General features: G+C 40.3%; 1 pseudogene; it reads left to right on the top strand.

Annotated features, from left to right (window-relative positions):
* The first annotated feature begins 11,490 nt into the window (after positions 1-11,490).
* On the top strand, positions 11,491-14,276 carry LOC116912922 (annotated as a pseudogene).
* Positions 14,277-15,782: the final 1,506 nt, after the last annotated feature.

Below are 15,782 nucleotides of genomic sequence, written 5' to 3' on the forward strand. Positions count from 1 at the left end.
CTGTGTTTATCTGTGTGTAATAATCCTACAGTTCTCTTTGACTGTATAAAACAAATACCCTGAGCTTCCTGAGTGTTACAGCTTCTCCATCAGAGAGCCCAGACTACTGGCTCTTAGCTTCTCTGTGCATCTTTCCTTCATTCTCTTTCCACTCCAGTCACAGAGGGATTGGGTTCAAAACCCAACTTGACCATTTTTTAACAAAAAAAAAAAAAAAAAAAAAAAAAGGAGCGATGACGTCATGGCTCTCCTTGCTTAGTTTGAGGAGTTAACAGGATAATCTGTGCTACAGTCTGTAGCTTGTACACAGCAAACAGCCAGTAAGTAGGAGGGATTCAATCATGGCCACTCCTGAATGGTAGAAGGGAAATCGTTATTTCCCAGATACGTCTATAGTATCTTTCTAGGCATTTTCTGGTGACCTAGATATTTCTTCTGAGACCACTGCTTCCTTCCTTTTCCTCCCTGATCTAGGCTACTCCATGAGCACAGGAATACTCTGGGACCCCTTTCAATGTTCAAACACCACAAGACTGGACTTTGGGACTTCTAACATAAAGGGCAACCCCCACATGTTCTCTGTGCCTCGGGGTGCTTTGCTTTGCCTCCTGTAATATTACCAGAGATGGCTCAAGGAGAGAATCAGCACCCCCTACCCACCCAGTTTTTCTTCCCCCTTGAAAAATTCAAGAGTGTGACCCAATTGGATAAGCTTGCTAAGCCTTAACCAACTTGGTTTTGGAGGAATGAACAATGAGTCAGAGAGGGAGCATTCAAAGAAACCCACAAAACATTTCTTCAAGAAAAGATTTGTGGGTAAGGAAAATGATGTTCGGATGGCTAATACTCCTTGCATGTGGTCATGTAGAATAGGTATCTTCATGAAAACTGGAGAGCTACATGTGCCTTGACCTAACACTCCTTGTCTATTCATGGAAGTATTAATTGGTTTATTTCTTATTTTCCCCAAGTTAGGGCAAAGGGTAGCTCCAGATACTGGGTCCAGGAAGAATAAAGCTAAGCGAGATTATGCATAGGCCATTTGTCTAAAATGCTGCCTTCATAGAGAGACCTCAGGGATTGTTCTCTCCCTGGGACAGCCATTAAGTCTTAACCGCTGGAAGCATCTCTCAGCAGTCTATATAGACAGCTTATTCTTTTGACTAGACTTTGGTGATGCGTTGAGGGTCATGAAATAACATTTAGGTATGGATTGATGTTCTTTTGCAGTTGATCCTCAACCTTAAGAAGCAGGAGCCCTCAAAGGGTCTATTTTCATGAAATGTCCCCTGAAAGATTTGCCTCATTCTGAGCCAACTGGTGGATCACTGATTGCCAGAGCCCAGACAATGACTACTGCTGTGTTTCCTAGCCTTGCCAGGAGGATCTTGGTTTGTGGTATGTGACATAAAGTAGTGAAGTCATTCTTACCAGCTCCTGGGACAGCTTTCTTTGTGCTCCTCCACTGAGCTGAATACTGGTGACTTGAGGACACAATGCCTGTATCACAACCTCTGCCCTGATGTCTGAGGTGCTCCTGTCTGCTTTCCAGGACAACCATGATGGGTCGGCCGCCCTGGACCTCTTTTTAGTAGTTTATGTCCTGTGTTGTTTGGAGGGTCCCAGATAAACCCTTGGGAAGTTTGTCAGCTGGTCTGGTTGACTAGCAGGATTTCAGTTTCCCGTAATCAGATGGCCATTTAATCGCTGTCTTTGCCGTTGGGTTCCCAAGTTAATAGAGCTCTGAAAAAATATAATCCATTCTAATTAATTTTTACCACATGGTTTAATGCTGTAAAGACTTTTACCAGGGGGCTCATGTCATGGTAAAAATGCCCCACTTTCCACTCATGTGGGGGGGCTTCTCTGTTTGCCTTGAAACTTAAGTGTGCCCAGGTAGTTATAACTGTCCTTCAATTCTTACATCCAGGCTTCCTTGTGGGCTTTGATTCTAAAAGAGTGGCTAGACAGTGCTCCTCAGATTGAACTAGGGGGTTGATGGTTCTGAAGGCATCATGATCTCCAAAAATGCTAAGTAGTCCCGGTGACCACAATGTGGTTGACATTGTCCCAGTGAATGACAGGGCTTGAGAGATGGGGAAACCACACAGCAGTAAAAACTGGCAAGCTTCCACACTTACTGTGTGTCAGAAGAGGAGTCCAGTGGCTTACATGTGTTCTATTATCTGATTTTCACCATAGTCCAAGAAATGCTTCTTACTATTAAGGCTCTGAAATGCCAACTTATCTCCCTAAAGCCATATACACAGTGACAGACATAATTTGGACCCATGGGCTATTGAATTCTGGAACTTACACTTTAACTGTTATACTGATTTAGTTCTGTGTAGACACTGCCAGCATCAAGAACAAAGTGTATCTAGATATAAATAACACATAAATATGGGCAGGCCTGGTTCATAAGCATATTCCTTTAGAGCTCTAAGGAACAAGTTAGCTTTGTGACTTTGACAGAAAGCAGAAGGTAGGTTGTGAAGTTTCTTGGATAATTCTAGGTATTTGGACACCTGTTTAGCTATTCTGGGATGCTGTGGTGGGGGTAAGGGGATACAGGGAGGGTGAGGTCATTATTGCAAAAACCATTTCCTGAAAGCTTGACTTCAGGAAAAGCAGGAGCATTAAAAATACCCATTGTGTGGGAGCCGTGGTCAGAACATGACTCACATTTAACAATTGTGTCCATAGGTCACAAAGGATTTGAGGAACATAGGAGATATTCATACTAGATTGTGTCTGTGGGTGGTTCATTATGAAATGTTCAGTAGGTTGAGAATCATGTTACCATTTCAAGAGTGACATTTACAAGTCTTCCTGGAAACTGTGAGGCCAGACTTCTTCACTCATACGTTGATTTGCAATCAGCTGTCCACCTATTAAGTACAAGGACCTGCATTTGTTCCCTTAGGATATTGGAAAAAGAACTAAATTGCATCCTTGACCTTTGCAGTGTGTAGGAAGCACCTACAGGAAAATGGTCTTCTTTGTAAATTTGCCTACATGTTTGCTTTCACAAAAGGAGGTCCAACCCTTTAAGGAAGATGCTTCAGTTCATTTCTATCACAAAGCAAGGTCTCTAAGTAAATCTGCCAACTCCCAGACCTTATTCTCAGCAATCATTGGGAGAAGGTTGGCCTGAGCGTGGTAGGTACTTTTTCTCTCATTGTAAGAATGAGACTGGGTAGAGGGAACAGAAATTATTAATTGAATGCTCGTGTGTGTTTTTTTAATTGTCCCTGAGAATGTTTTTATTATGTAAAATTTATATTTTATTTGAAATTATATCTTCTAAATAAGATACGTACATATGTATTACAAAAGGCAGTAATAATCATCTCTGAGGATGCTACTTCCAATCTAAGCTCCAGAACAGCATCAATACTTTGTATTTCCCTATGCCCTCTTCTTTGATCCTAGTATCCTGTCTCTCCCCTTCAGAGGAAGCCACTGTCTTGAAATTGTGCTTATAAGATACAGAGTAGAGGTTTCATTTCCTTCAGTCTGTTCATGAGGAGACAAAGCTAAAGGAGTACCCAGGGTTTATTTCACTGTGGCAGACAGACCCATAGTGATGGACATGTTTATTTCCATACAGGTTCCTACAGGTTACCTGAAGACATAGTGTCAGGCAAAGGAGTGGATCATCTGAAGATCTTGGTATTGGAAGTGAGTCCAGGACCAACTCTTATGGATGACTCTGTAAGAATGGGGTGGATATGAAGACTAGGGTGATGGCTCATCTAGGAAGAAAACTTGCTGTGAAAGTGTGGAAACTGGACTTAAATCCAAGAATCCATATAAAATAGTACATGCAGTCATATGTGCATCTGTAATCCCAAATGTCTTGGAGGACAGGAAACAAGAGGGCTGGTAGGACTTGCTGGCCACCAGCCTGGTGAATAAGGCAGAGAACAACAGAACAGGCCACTTGATGTACTTAATGCTCCATTGAGATGCACCTCTCTGGAAACACTTGTACCCATTCACAACACACACACACACACACACACACACACACACACACACACACACACACACACACACACACAGAGAGAGAGAGAGAGAACATAGGATACTTTGTAAAAAGTAATAAGAATAATAACTAGTAATCAAAATAACCTTTGGATGGCTGAAATATTAGCTCACAAAAAACACAGAGGAAAATATGTTATCAACTCTTTGGAGAGGCCATTATTTTCTTTTAAACTTTGAAGTGACAGAGCAAACCATAGGAAAAAATGATCGACACCTGCAGTTACATAAGAAAATTGTAAGTACACAACCAGAATAACGTAGGCCAGAAGATGGGAGAGACTCATGACACCCAAGCTCTCATCTGTGAGGCAAACTCCCAGGAGAGCTGAGCACAGTGGCAAACTCTTCCCAAAGTGCTGGCTGCAAAAGGATTGGAGAAAGATGGGCTCCAGGTGGGAGCAAGACAGGCTTTCACACTGTGCAGGAGGAGAAAACTATGGACCTGATACCCACCTATGTCTCCTGACTTGTTGGGAACTGAGGAATTGGAATGCTTCTAGGACACAGCAGATGTTGCTATCCAGATCTTTGTCTTTTGAGGTGGGATCACTAGAATGTAGGAACTATAGAAGCACTTGGTACAGCATTTGGGAAGAATTGGGAAACATTTCCCAAGACTCTGACAAGGAAGTGAACTGTTTCTGCTGGCAAGGGAAAGAGTGCCTCCCAGAGATTGCTTTAAGAAACCACAGGGCGGTGGGTTCAAAGGACAATAAAATAGGGCTCAAAAAGCCACATTGGAATTCAGAGGGAATGGAAGCTGAGGCCTTTTATGAACTTCCCATTGCATACTTACTTGTGGAAAAATGATGTAAATAATCAATTCACACAGCTACAATGACAAGCAGCAAGGGAAAACAGAATAGTAATAGTCTAGCAGTAGCCAAGAACATGCAGCTAAAAGACATCCCATTGCTGAAGGAAGCATGTCACTGGAGGTGGGCTTTCAGAGTATAAAGCCTTGAACTACTTTCAGGTGGCTCTCTCTGCTTCCTGCTTGCATTTCAACATGTGAGATTCCAGCTGCCTCTTCCTGATGCCATGTCTTGGTGCTATGCCTTTCATCCATGATAGTCTCTTATCCATTTAGGGTCATAAGCCAAACAAACTCTTTCTTCCTTAAATGGCTCTGGTTATGGTATTTTATCCCAGCAACAAAAAGTAACCAATGCACTCATGAATGGGATTGGTGACCCCAGGGAGACTCTCCCCCTCTCTCCACAATGAAAAAGCAGACACTTATGATGTAAGAATCCAAAAATTTGCTGAAGGAAGACCCCAGACTGAGGTAGTATGGCAACACAAAGACATTATATTCTTTTATAACAGAACTGCCTAATTGCTTCTGAGATAACAATAGATTTCTAAAACCTAGAGTATATATCCTAAGGAGTTACAAAGAAAAATTAACCAAAGGTCATAAAGAAAATATACACCACAGGATCACAGGTATTGACTGGGTTTATCTATACAAAACTTCAAGGACAACTTAGTTATGGTTTTTAACTTTCCATGAACCTATAAGCTAGTAACAAATGACGGATGTTTAGTAATTACTCCTAGTGGATATGCATGTAGACATTCTCTGTTATAAACCTCTTATTCAATTTATGACCTAAATTTATGTGCAAACTCTCAGTGAACATTTTATCACGTGATCACACACTCTGAAAGTTGTACAAGTGCTGAGAACAAAGGACAGTGACAGGACTCCCTCCCCTGTCCTTCCCAAGACTTCCCTTGTGCAATTCCCTGCTGAGGTAGAACAAAGGCTGCTTTACCTAGCCTCCTGTGTTTTACTAAGAGGAGCTAAACCTGAGACTGCAGCTTCTTATCTCAAAGCAACCCAGACAGGCAGGTCAGCTACTGAAGCAAAGTACCTTGTACTTAGGATGTGGAGCAAATGGTTTATGGCTTAGTTTCTGACTGGAGAAAAAATGGGATAAAAAGGACTCTTCAATGAACCAGGAAGACTGTCTTCATCAGACATTGAGTCTGCTAGAACCTTGTCATGAGTTTCCTGAATTCTAGAACTGTGAGAAATAAAATTGACAATTTTATCAGCCCTCAGTCTCATTCTGTTATATAGTTGTCTAATTGATTAAGACAATAGATAAAACACTGAATCCCACACATTACTTAGCTGACATTATGATAGTAATAAAGTAGTATTTGCTCATTTAAGAGGCTTGTTGAGAAGATCACGGGAATGTGAAGAAACACTTCAATAATGTCCACTGAAGGAACAGAATATAAAGGCTTCCCTGATGCCTGTGATGTCACTACTGTATGAAAGCGCTGTAGATGCATGACCAGGCTTCCAGATACTGCCAAGGTCCCTGCCACCACCAGTTATGTGACTGCTACTTTTGGAACCATGTATGTTGGAACCGTTCCTGCATCTGATGTTGTCTTGTATTGACAATCACTTCACTGCTAAGCCTATAACTGGTCCCCCAAGAACACAACTTTAACTGTTCAGCATCTCAGAAGTTTTTGTTTGCTTGTTTTTTATTAATATTGTTGCTATTTTGGTAATTTTTAAAGTTCAATTAGTATACTGTCCTTGACTCTAGACCTCAGATATGGAGGCTGGGTGGGAAAACAATAAATACTAAAGAGGTTTACTTTTTATTTCTATATTGTGCTGAAAACTAGCTCTTTCCTCCAATTCTGCTTGTTAAAAGCTTGGGCCTAACTCTAAACTATTCAAGATTAGACTTTTTAAGGAACCTCCTTAAGACATTTTCTCATGCAAACCAATCTCCAATGGGTCTGACCTGTGAGCTTCTACACATGTTCAGTCATGCTCAGACATGTCTGATTTTTTTGGTAACAGACTCTGCTCAAATGCAAATTGGGACCTCTGAAATGCTATAATTATTCTTCTTTTGCAGTGTGATTTGATATGGCCTTTTAATTTGGCAGTGTTTCTATATTTTATACTTCTATAGAAAAATCAAAGAAAAACCTACATTGAAATGTATTGATTTCTTGCGTTATATAGTTTTTAATTTAACTTTCAAAAATTTCAATTTCAAAACGTTTAAAATATCCAGAATTTTATAAAGAAAACATTAATAATTTTTATCACATACAATTTTAACTCTTCTGACAAGCAAATGTTAATAATATGGTGCCCTTCTATGCTTCCATTCTGCATGTTTATACAAATAGACATATATGTGTGCTCCATCTACAGAAAGGTATATGAACATGCAATGTCCATAGCAATGTCAAAATTGAGAGAAACAATAAACTCACAATGTACAGTGGTTTTGTTGGTAATAATTTGCTAAATAGTCCTACCTTTTTTGATTGTTGGCTTATGCAAACACAGGTTATTTTATTCCAATCTTATTTGTGTGTGTATGTGCATGTGTGTGTGTGTTTATGTGTGTGTATGTGTGTATGAAGTATGTGTGTGTTTGTGTGTGTGCATTTTGTGTGTGGGAGTGCAGGTGTGTATGTGTGTGTGCGTGTGTGTGTGTGTGTGTGCACGCACGCGTGCACTATAGAATAGCTAGTTACAGAGGGGTTAAAGAGGCTGCAACAGAGTTCCAGAGAAATAGAAGTTGCAAAACAAAGCCTGCAGGGATGCAGAGACAACCTAGAATCATCTGGGAATAGTCTTAAAGGAGGACATGTCTTCACCGTCACTATTATATCTATCATGGGGTATCGCTTGCTGGGCTGGTCATTGTGGCTTACAGGCTTACAGCTGGCTAAGACTATTGATTAGTTTTTTCTCTTGGCATCTTCTGATATTGTGAGAGCTAGACCCTCAGGGAGGAGACTTCTAGGTCAGTACCAGAATGAATCTTCTAAGTTCTGTCTCTGAAGTTTGTGGTGTCTTCAGTAACAAAAGCTTAACTTCAGACTTTTGGAGGTAACTGAGGGAAATAACTAGGTACTATCATTCTGTGGGGCATAATTTTACATAGACACAGACACAGACACAGGCACATGCACACACACACGCGCACACACACACACACACACTATATTTCAGTATATACTCCCTCATGACTTTTTCAGACATCCACAATGTTATTTATTTCTCCTTCCTTGTTCTGCCTCTCTCTATATCATCCTCCTTTCTCTCTCCTAGTTATGCCTCTCCCCCCAGTTCTGCCACTCACTCTATTGAGGTCCTTTTCCCTGCCTGGCCCCCAGTACCATAGTCCCTGTCTACTTTCCTAGCTTCAATGGTCATTCCAGATTAATTTAAAGGTCAACTTGACCTAACTTACGATCACTTGGAAAGAAAGCCTTAGTGAAGAATTATGCAGTTCAGGTTGGCCTGTGTGCATGTTTTGCGGTGATGGTCTTGAGTGTTAATTGATGTAGGTGGAGCCCATCTCACTGTGAGAGGCACCATATAAGGAGCAGGGTCCTTAATGATGTGAAGAAAGCTAGCTGGAAGCAGGAAGAGTCAACATGGGTGTTTTTGTTTCTCTTCCCTTGACTGTGGCTGTGCTGTGTATGACATTGCTGCCGTGATGTCTGTGCAGTGATGGACTATAACTTGTAATCATAAGACAAAGAAACCCTTTCCTTCCTTATGTTGTTTTTGATCAGGGAGTTTTATCACAGTTCAAATGAAACTAGAATAGTAATGGAAAGAACTTTCCATAAAAACAGTAGTGGAAATAACTGCCAATACATTTGATTGCACAGAACATTAGAAACATTAATCAACACCAAAGAAATGAAATCATTAGTACAAAAGAACTCTTGAAATTAATTAAATTGATACTTCATAATAGAGGAATATTATGATTTTTTAAAAAAAGAAAGTAAAATCAAGTCATAAAGGAGGAAATTCTAATTTGCAAAAGCATGTACGAAGATATTTTAATATAATATTTCTGTAATTCTTTGAGCATTTAATACAATGCATTTTATCACATTTGTCTCCGTTCTTCCCTCTAACTCCTCCAAGATTCACTCCCCCCACACAAATTAATGTCCACTGTTTTTGTTTAATAACACTGAGTTATATTTTTGCTGTCCATATCTTTGAGTGTTGGGGTACCCACAGAAGCAGAACCAACATAACAAAGGTCACATCATCAAATAAAAATGATTCTCCCTCTCCCAGAAGCCATCAACTTTCAATAGTTCTTTAGCTAGGGAGGGGAGTCCCTTTTCCCCTCCATGGAGGAATGTTGACTGACTTGATCTCGTGCAGGCCTTATGCAGATAATCACAGTTGCTAAGAATTCACCATGAGTGTAGCAATGTTGTTCTGTTTCTGCATTAATCACTATACACTTCACTAAAACTTCCTGGTGAGTTTTCAGAAATATATGTTAAGAGGGCGATTTTATACTATTTCTATTTAGCAGAGTAATAATAACGGATTTGCCTTCTGCATGCCGTGAGCTTTCAATCATGTGTTCTCAGCCAGCTTTATGGCACCAGGCATGTGTTTCCTCCTGTTGAGAAACCCTTAAAGTCAAACAGAAGGTGGTTGGTTACATCTACAACATTCATACCACTATTGTGCCAATAGGCACATCTTGCCACACAAGTTATCACAAGTTCTCATTTGGTTAAGACTGTTGATGATTCCCCACACAATAGCCTACACAATTTCTTCTAGTATTATGTAAGCTAGCCAGCCTAGAGAAAGCTTTCTGTTTAGTGCCAAGTTGATTTCTCCATGTCTTCTGACCAACATATGTGGTATCTTAAGCAATAGGGTCTTACTATCAAATTCTTGTTGACAAACAAGAACCATGTCAATACTGTTTTGGGGTCTTGGGGATACCCCTAGCCAGCAATTTCAGGGGCAGTATCCCATACTTGGCACTGAGCCTTTTATTTGGTAACCTGTTTTCTGAGAAGAACATTATCCCTAGTTAAAGTCTTTTTATTTTGAAAAATATTTTTCCATCCATTTTTCTATCTGTCTGTCTATCTATCTATCTATCTATCTATCTATCTATCTATCTATCTATCATCTATCTATATTCTATGTCTCTATCTCTCATCTATCCATCTATGATCTATCTGTTCTCTATCTATGAAGCTCATAAAGTAGGTTTCCATGTATCTGTGTCAAATGTCCTTAGTATTAGTTATCCTTCCCATCCCTTTCTGTCTCATACCCTCCCACTCTTTCCCTCACTTAAACTTCCCTCCCCATTATTACTCTTTCCCCCACCACATGAAATGATCATTTAAAGGAAAGTATCTAGCATACTGGTAAATTGACTCATGTCATTTTGAATCACATCAGTCTATGAAAGAAACACACCAACAAGAGCCTCAGATACTTGGCAATAGGACAGGCCCTTGTTAGGATAATGGGATGGATATTCAGCTCTACCCTTCGAAACATAAGTAGAGAAACTAGAATGAGTCACCGAGGAAGCACCAGATCCATGATTACAGAGACAGCCGATCCAATGGGAGATTAGGGGAATTACATTTACTTAGTCTAGAGAGAAAAAGAGTGAAATGGTAAATAGTTATCTAGAAGTATAATGAGTATATGATAAAATGATTGTTCCATCTCTATGACAGACAATAAACTAAAAGATATTTGGTTAAATTATGCCAAAAATGTTCTAATTAACACTCTCAAAACTCCAGGGTAGATTAAAAAGGGAATCAAGGACCCCTGTCTTAGTATATTTCTAAGCAATTTAAATGATACCTGTTGTGTGGCTTAGTTATGAAATAGTAGATGGTTGGGCTTTGATTAGAATTATAAGCTTATAGACTTTGAGAATGGAAAAATAGCCATAATAGATTAAAACATCTCATTTATATGGCTTTTAGATTTTCCTTACCAGGCACCTGCCCATAACATATACAAGGACATATAGAATATAAAGTCTTGAAGGTTAGAATTCTCATGCATTTAAATGAATGGAGTTTTTCAAAATGTCTGCTTAGGTTATGTGAACAGATCTTAGCAATATTGTATGAATAAACAAACTTGGACATAAAGTTATGATGCTCTATGATGCCTTTGTGTATTTCAAATTACAGAAGAAAACCAGCTGTGGATTGTGAGAAAATGCATACAGGTTCATAAATCCTGACCCCGAACATAGTGACCAAAGTGGAGGTGCTGTGCAATGGAATTATCAGAAGGCCAGATGGACCTCTTAAACTCATATCTTCATGAAAATCTCCCCTCTCTACTTTTTGCCTTAGTTCGTTGAGGATTTTATATAGTCATATATTGTTCAGACAGGCTCTCACACCACAGCTTAGGTTGTCCAGAGCTCACTATGTATCCCAGCTAACACTGAACTCATACTATTCCTTCTGCCTCAGCCTTTTGATTACTAGGATTAAAGCCGTGAGCCACAACACATGGTTGACACCTTCAAGGAATTTTTCCAAGTCCATCTCTAAAGTGAGGAGCTGACGCCCAGCGTAGAACATTTTACTGACCTTTCCTCTAGTGGCAGCCATCAGGTGAGCCAAGATGGGTGCATACAAATACATCCAGGAGCTGTGGAAGAAGCAGTCCGACGTGCTTCCTTCTAAGGGTCCGCTGCTGGCAATACCCCTACAGCTGCGCTGCCCAGGGCTCCCCGCTCCATCCGGCCTGATTAAGTGCGAAGGCTGGGATACAAGGCTAAGCAAGGTTATGTCATTTACAGGATTCGTGTCCGCCGCGGTGGTCGCAAGAGCCCAGTTCCTAAGGGTGCAACTTACGGCAAGCCTGTCCACCATGGTGTTAACCAGCTGAAATTTGCCCGAAGCCTTCAGTCTGTTGCTGAGGAAAGAGCTGGGTGCCATTGTGGAGCTTTGAGAGTCCTGAATTCCTACTGGGTTGGTGAAGATTCCACATATAAATTTTTTGAGGTTATCCTCATTGATCCATTCCATAAAGCTATCAGAAGAAATCCTGACACCCAATGGATCACCAAACCAGTCCACAAGCACAGGGAAATGCGTGGGCTGACATCTGCTGGCTGCAAGAGCCGTGGCCTTGGAATGGGTCACAAGTTCCACCACACTATTGGTGGATCTCCCGTGCAGCCTGGAGAAGGCACAATACTCTTCAGCTCCCCCGTTACCATAATACACGTAATATTTGTAAAATTCATATCCAATAAACAACTTAGGACAGTCAAAAAAAAAAAAAGAACATTTTACTGAAAAAAAACAACAACAACAACAACAAAAAAATAAAAAACAAAAAACAAAACAATCAATCATACGGTGAGTTTAGAAAAGGAAACGACCAGATGCATGGCAAATGCTATCAAAAGGTAGAAAGCATCCACTGTGGGAGTTTGGTCACAGATGATGAAAAGGATAGTGGAGAATTTGTGTTGTGCTTCTGAGGGTGGCAGTCATGTGGTGAACAGGTGTACAGGGTACCAATACAAAATATTTCTTATTGTGGATTATGATCAATAAATTTAGTCGGTTTTATGATCTATCACTTTTGCTGAATACAGTTATCCTTTTGTTTAATTTTCATCGTGGCTCAGAATGTATTTTGTTCTCTCACTACCATTTTGGAAGAAACATGTCCACCACTTCACAAAAGAATAACACTCCCACAAAACTATACCTTCATCCATCCTTCCAGCCATGGCAGCCATGATGCACGTGAATTTGACTTCTGTGAGTCTTGTAAGTCACTGAGCAAATTGCTATCAGTTATTATAAATACTTAAGATTTAAGGGCACAGTGTAATACAACATGAAAAGTTATGGAAGTCTCACCACTGAAATCTAATAGCTAATTCAAAACGATTAAGTGGACTTAGTGGCAGTTGGTAAGCCATAAATATGCATTGCTCTGGTCTCCTGCAGTGAGGAACAGAAGTAACTGAAGGCCCAGTTATTCTTTCTCTAGATTAATCACTACATTCACAGCAAGAACAGGCTTCTATAGGCTGCCCCCGGATAATGGCTGAATGTGGCAGAGTATTAATGTAAACACATTTGGGTGAGATGTCCGATTTCTTCAATACATGGCTTTAGACTAAGAAGTTCCAGTAAATATGTCAAAAAAAAAAAAACCAAACTTGCAGACATGGGTTTTCTTTATGGCTGTAAAGCTTCAATCATGGTTTAAAGGTTCTGTATACTTTGCTCAACTTTCTCATCTTTACTTTTCTTAGATGTTGCCTCTAATTTATACTTTGGATATCTAATTCCATCTTTCTCCTCCTCTAGTTCCTCCCCACTTCTTCCTCCATTTCTTCCTTCTCCTTTTAGAGACAGGATGTCATGTAGCCCAGACTGTACTCAAACTCCCCATCCTCTTTCTGACCCTTCTCAAGAGTTGAAGATACAGGTATTTTGCCCAGTTTTTCATGTATTTTTCAAAAGATTCAAATTATCACTGAAAGACTGTACACTCAGGGGCGAGCATGAATGGACTTGAGAGCAAATCAGTAGAATTTTCTAGTCTATCTCAGAGAGGAAACTGGTTCGAAGGAAACAAGATCATCAGGTACCTCAGTAGCAGCAGAGGTCAAATCAAATGTGTGACTAAATCTCAGGGGATGAGGATGAGGGGAGATACTCAAAGAACTAATCTCGAGACACTTTCAAATTTCATTAAAAAGTGTACCCCAAGACTCAAGAAACTCAATAGATACACAGCAGAAGAAACATAAATCAAACAATAAGTGAGGAACACGTTGGATACATTCCTAAACCTCCAGGATAATGAGGAGCTGAAGAGAAAGTGTTATTTGCAAAAAGTGAGTCATTACATAGGGGGGAGCTGCGTAAGGATATTTGTTCGTCTTGTTCTGCAGACACTACTTCCTCTTAAATAAGGTCACAGTTGGACATTCCTTTCATGTCTCATATTTTTATTGTATTGTGAGCAACATGTACAAAAAGAACAAAGACTGAAGTGCACACATTTTGGTTTTATTTGTTATGCCTTCTTTCATTAGGGTGAAAGATTAATCAGTAGCTCTCTCCTTGGAGACGTTGAGAACCGGCTGGATCATAGATAATTAGACCACCTGTACCAGTGGTTCAGCGTGTTCCTTCTGGTTTCCCCTTCTTAAAATCATATCAGTAACATTTGATCTGAGAAGACTTTTTGCTGTATTTTTATTATACAATCCAAATCTGGCCGGCCCTTAGAATTCAAGCATGCCTCGACTACAAGAGACCAAGTGATGACAGTGTCTTCTTCACCCTCTATCTTAGTTATGATTTCTATTACCGTGAAGAGATACCACGACGAGGTAACGCTTATAAAGGATAACATTTAATTGGGGCTGCCTTACAGCTTAGAGGTGCAGTCCATTTTCATCATGGTGGCAGGAAACATGGCAGTGTGCGGGCAGACATGGCGCTGGAGGAGCTGAGAGTTCTTCCTTCTGTTCTAAAGGCAAACAGGAGAAGGCTGGCTTCCAAGCAGCTAAGAGAAGGGTCTCAAAGCGCACCCCCTACAGTGACTTCCTCCAACAAAGCCACGCCTACTGCAACAAGGTCACACCTCCTAATAGTGCCACTCCATGGGGGCCAAGCTCACTCAAACCTCCATGAGGTTACCATGAGGAGGATGGGATGTGTTAGGAGGGGGTTCTGGCTGAGCAATTTGTTCTCCATCTGGAGCTTCACTGGACTCTAGTCTTCACTGCCAACCTTCATTGTTAATAAAGGCTAACTGACTTTTCCTTCATGCAAGCCTTTTCATGATACCCCCACAGTGAGTGGCACCTATATACTTCAGGGTGCATACAAGGTACCACTTTTCAGGTGTGGGAACATATCTACTCTATACCCATCTTAAAAAGGATAAAGTTCTTTTTTTTTTTCTGGGAATTCAACCCATCAAGTCTTCCTTGTTAGTCTCAGTGAGTCGTAAGACTTTTTGTTTGCTACACAGTGCTGGAGGCTTAGCTATCTAAGACTGATGGGAGCCAGCCAGACTCCATGTTTGTAAAGGCCCACTCTTGTCCATAGATGATTTCCTTCTCTTTGTGTCATTTCATAGTTGGAATGACTTTTTCTGTTCTATAGTCCAGTTCCTGAAAACCCTTCTCTCGTGGCATAATCACACTAGGCACATGACTTTAATATATGAATTTTGAGATGATGACCAAATTCTTTCTATAGAAAGATCTATAGATCTTTAACTTTTATATATTTTCTCAGTCCATTTGGGAGCAATTTCTGCCATGTTGCAAGGCTCCAAAGTATTGCATCCACTCTTTTGAAGCTTATTTTTGACTTACAAATTTGTCACAAAATCTATAATAGATTACCTTGTAAAAAACATGATTGGTGAAGAGAGTTACTTATTGTTTCCTTAGAATAGTTTCTTAGAACAGGATTGCTGGGTGTAGGTCATACACACTTTGATGTCATTACAAATCTACACACTCTGACATCATTATAAATCTACCCAACACATATTAACTACCAACACACACCTTGGTGCGCATTGAAGACATACTTTTCCTTAAGCCATACTCATTTAAAAAGCTTCGTGTTATGTGTGCACAATCTTGTGTGTGTGCATGCAATAGTACGAATGTGGTAGTCACATGACAACCTTGGGTGTCGGCTCTCACCTTCTGCCTCCACTCTACCCTTGTTCAAGACAATGACTCTTATTGTCCTTTGTTATATACAGCAGGCCAGCTGGCCCAAGGTGCTTCTGGGGACTGTCTGGTCCCCACCTCCCTTCTTTCCACAGAGCACTTGGGTTACAGCTGTGTCTATTACTATGTCTGCTTCCATGAAGACTCTGAGGACTCACACACAGGCGA

This window comes from Rattus rattus, chromosome 1, assembly GCF_011064425.1.
Source record: "Rattus rattus isolate New Zealand chromosome 1, Rrattus_CSIRO_v1, whole genome shotgun sequence".
NCBI lineage: Eukaryota > Metazoa > Chordata > Mammalia > Rodentia > Muridae > Rattus > Rattus rattus.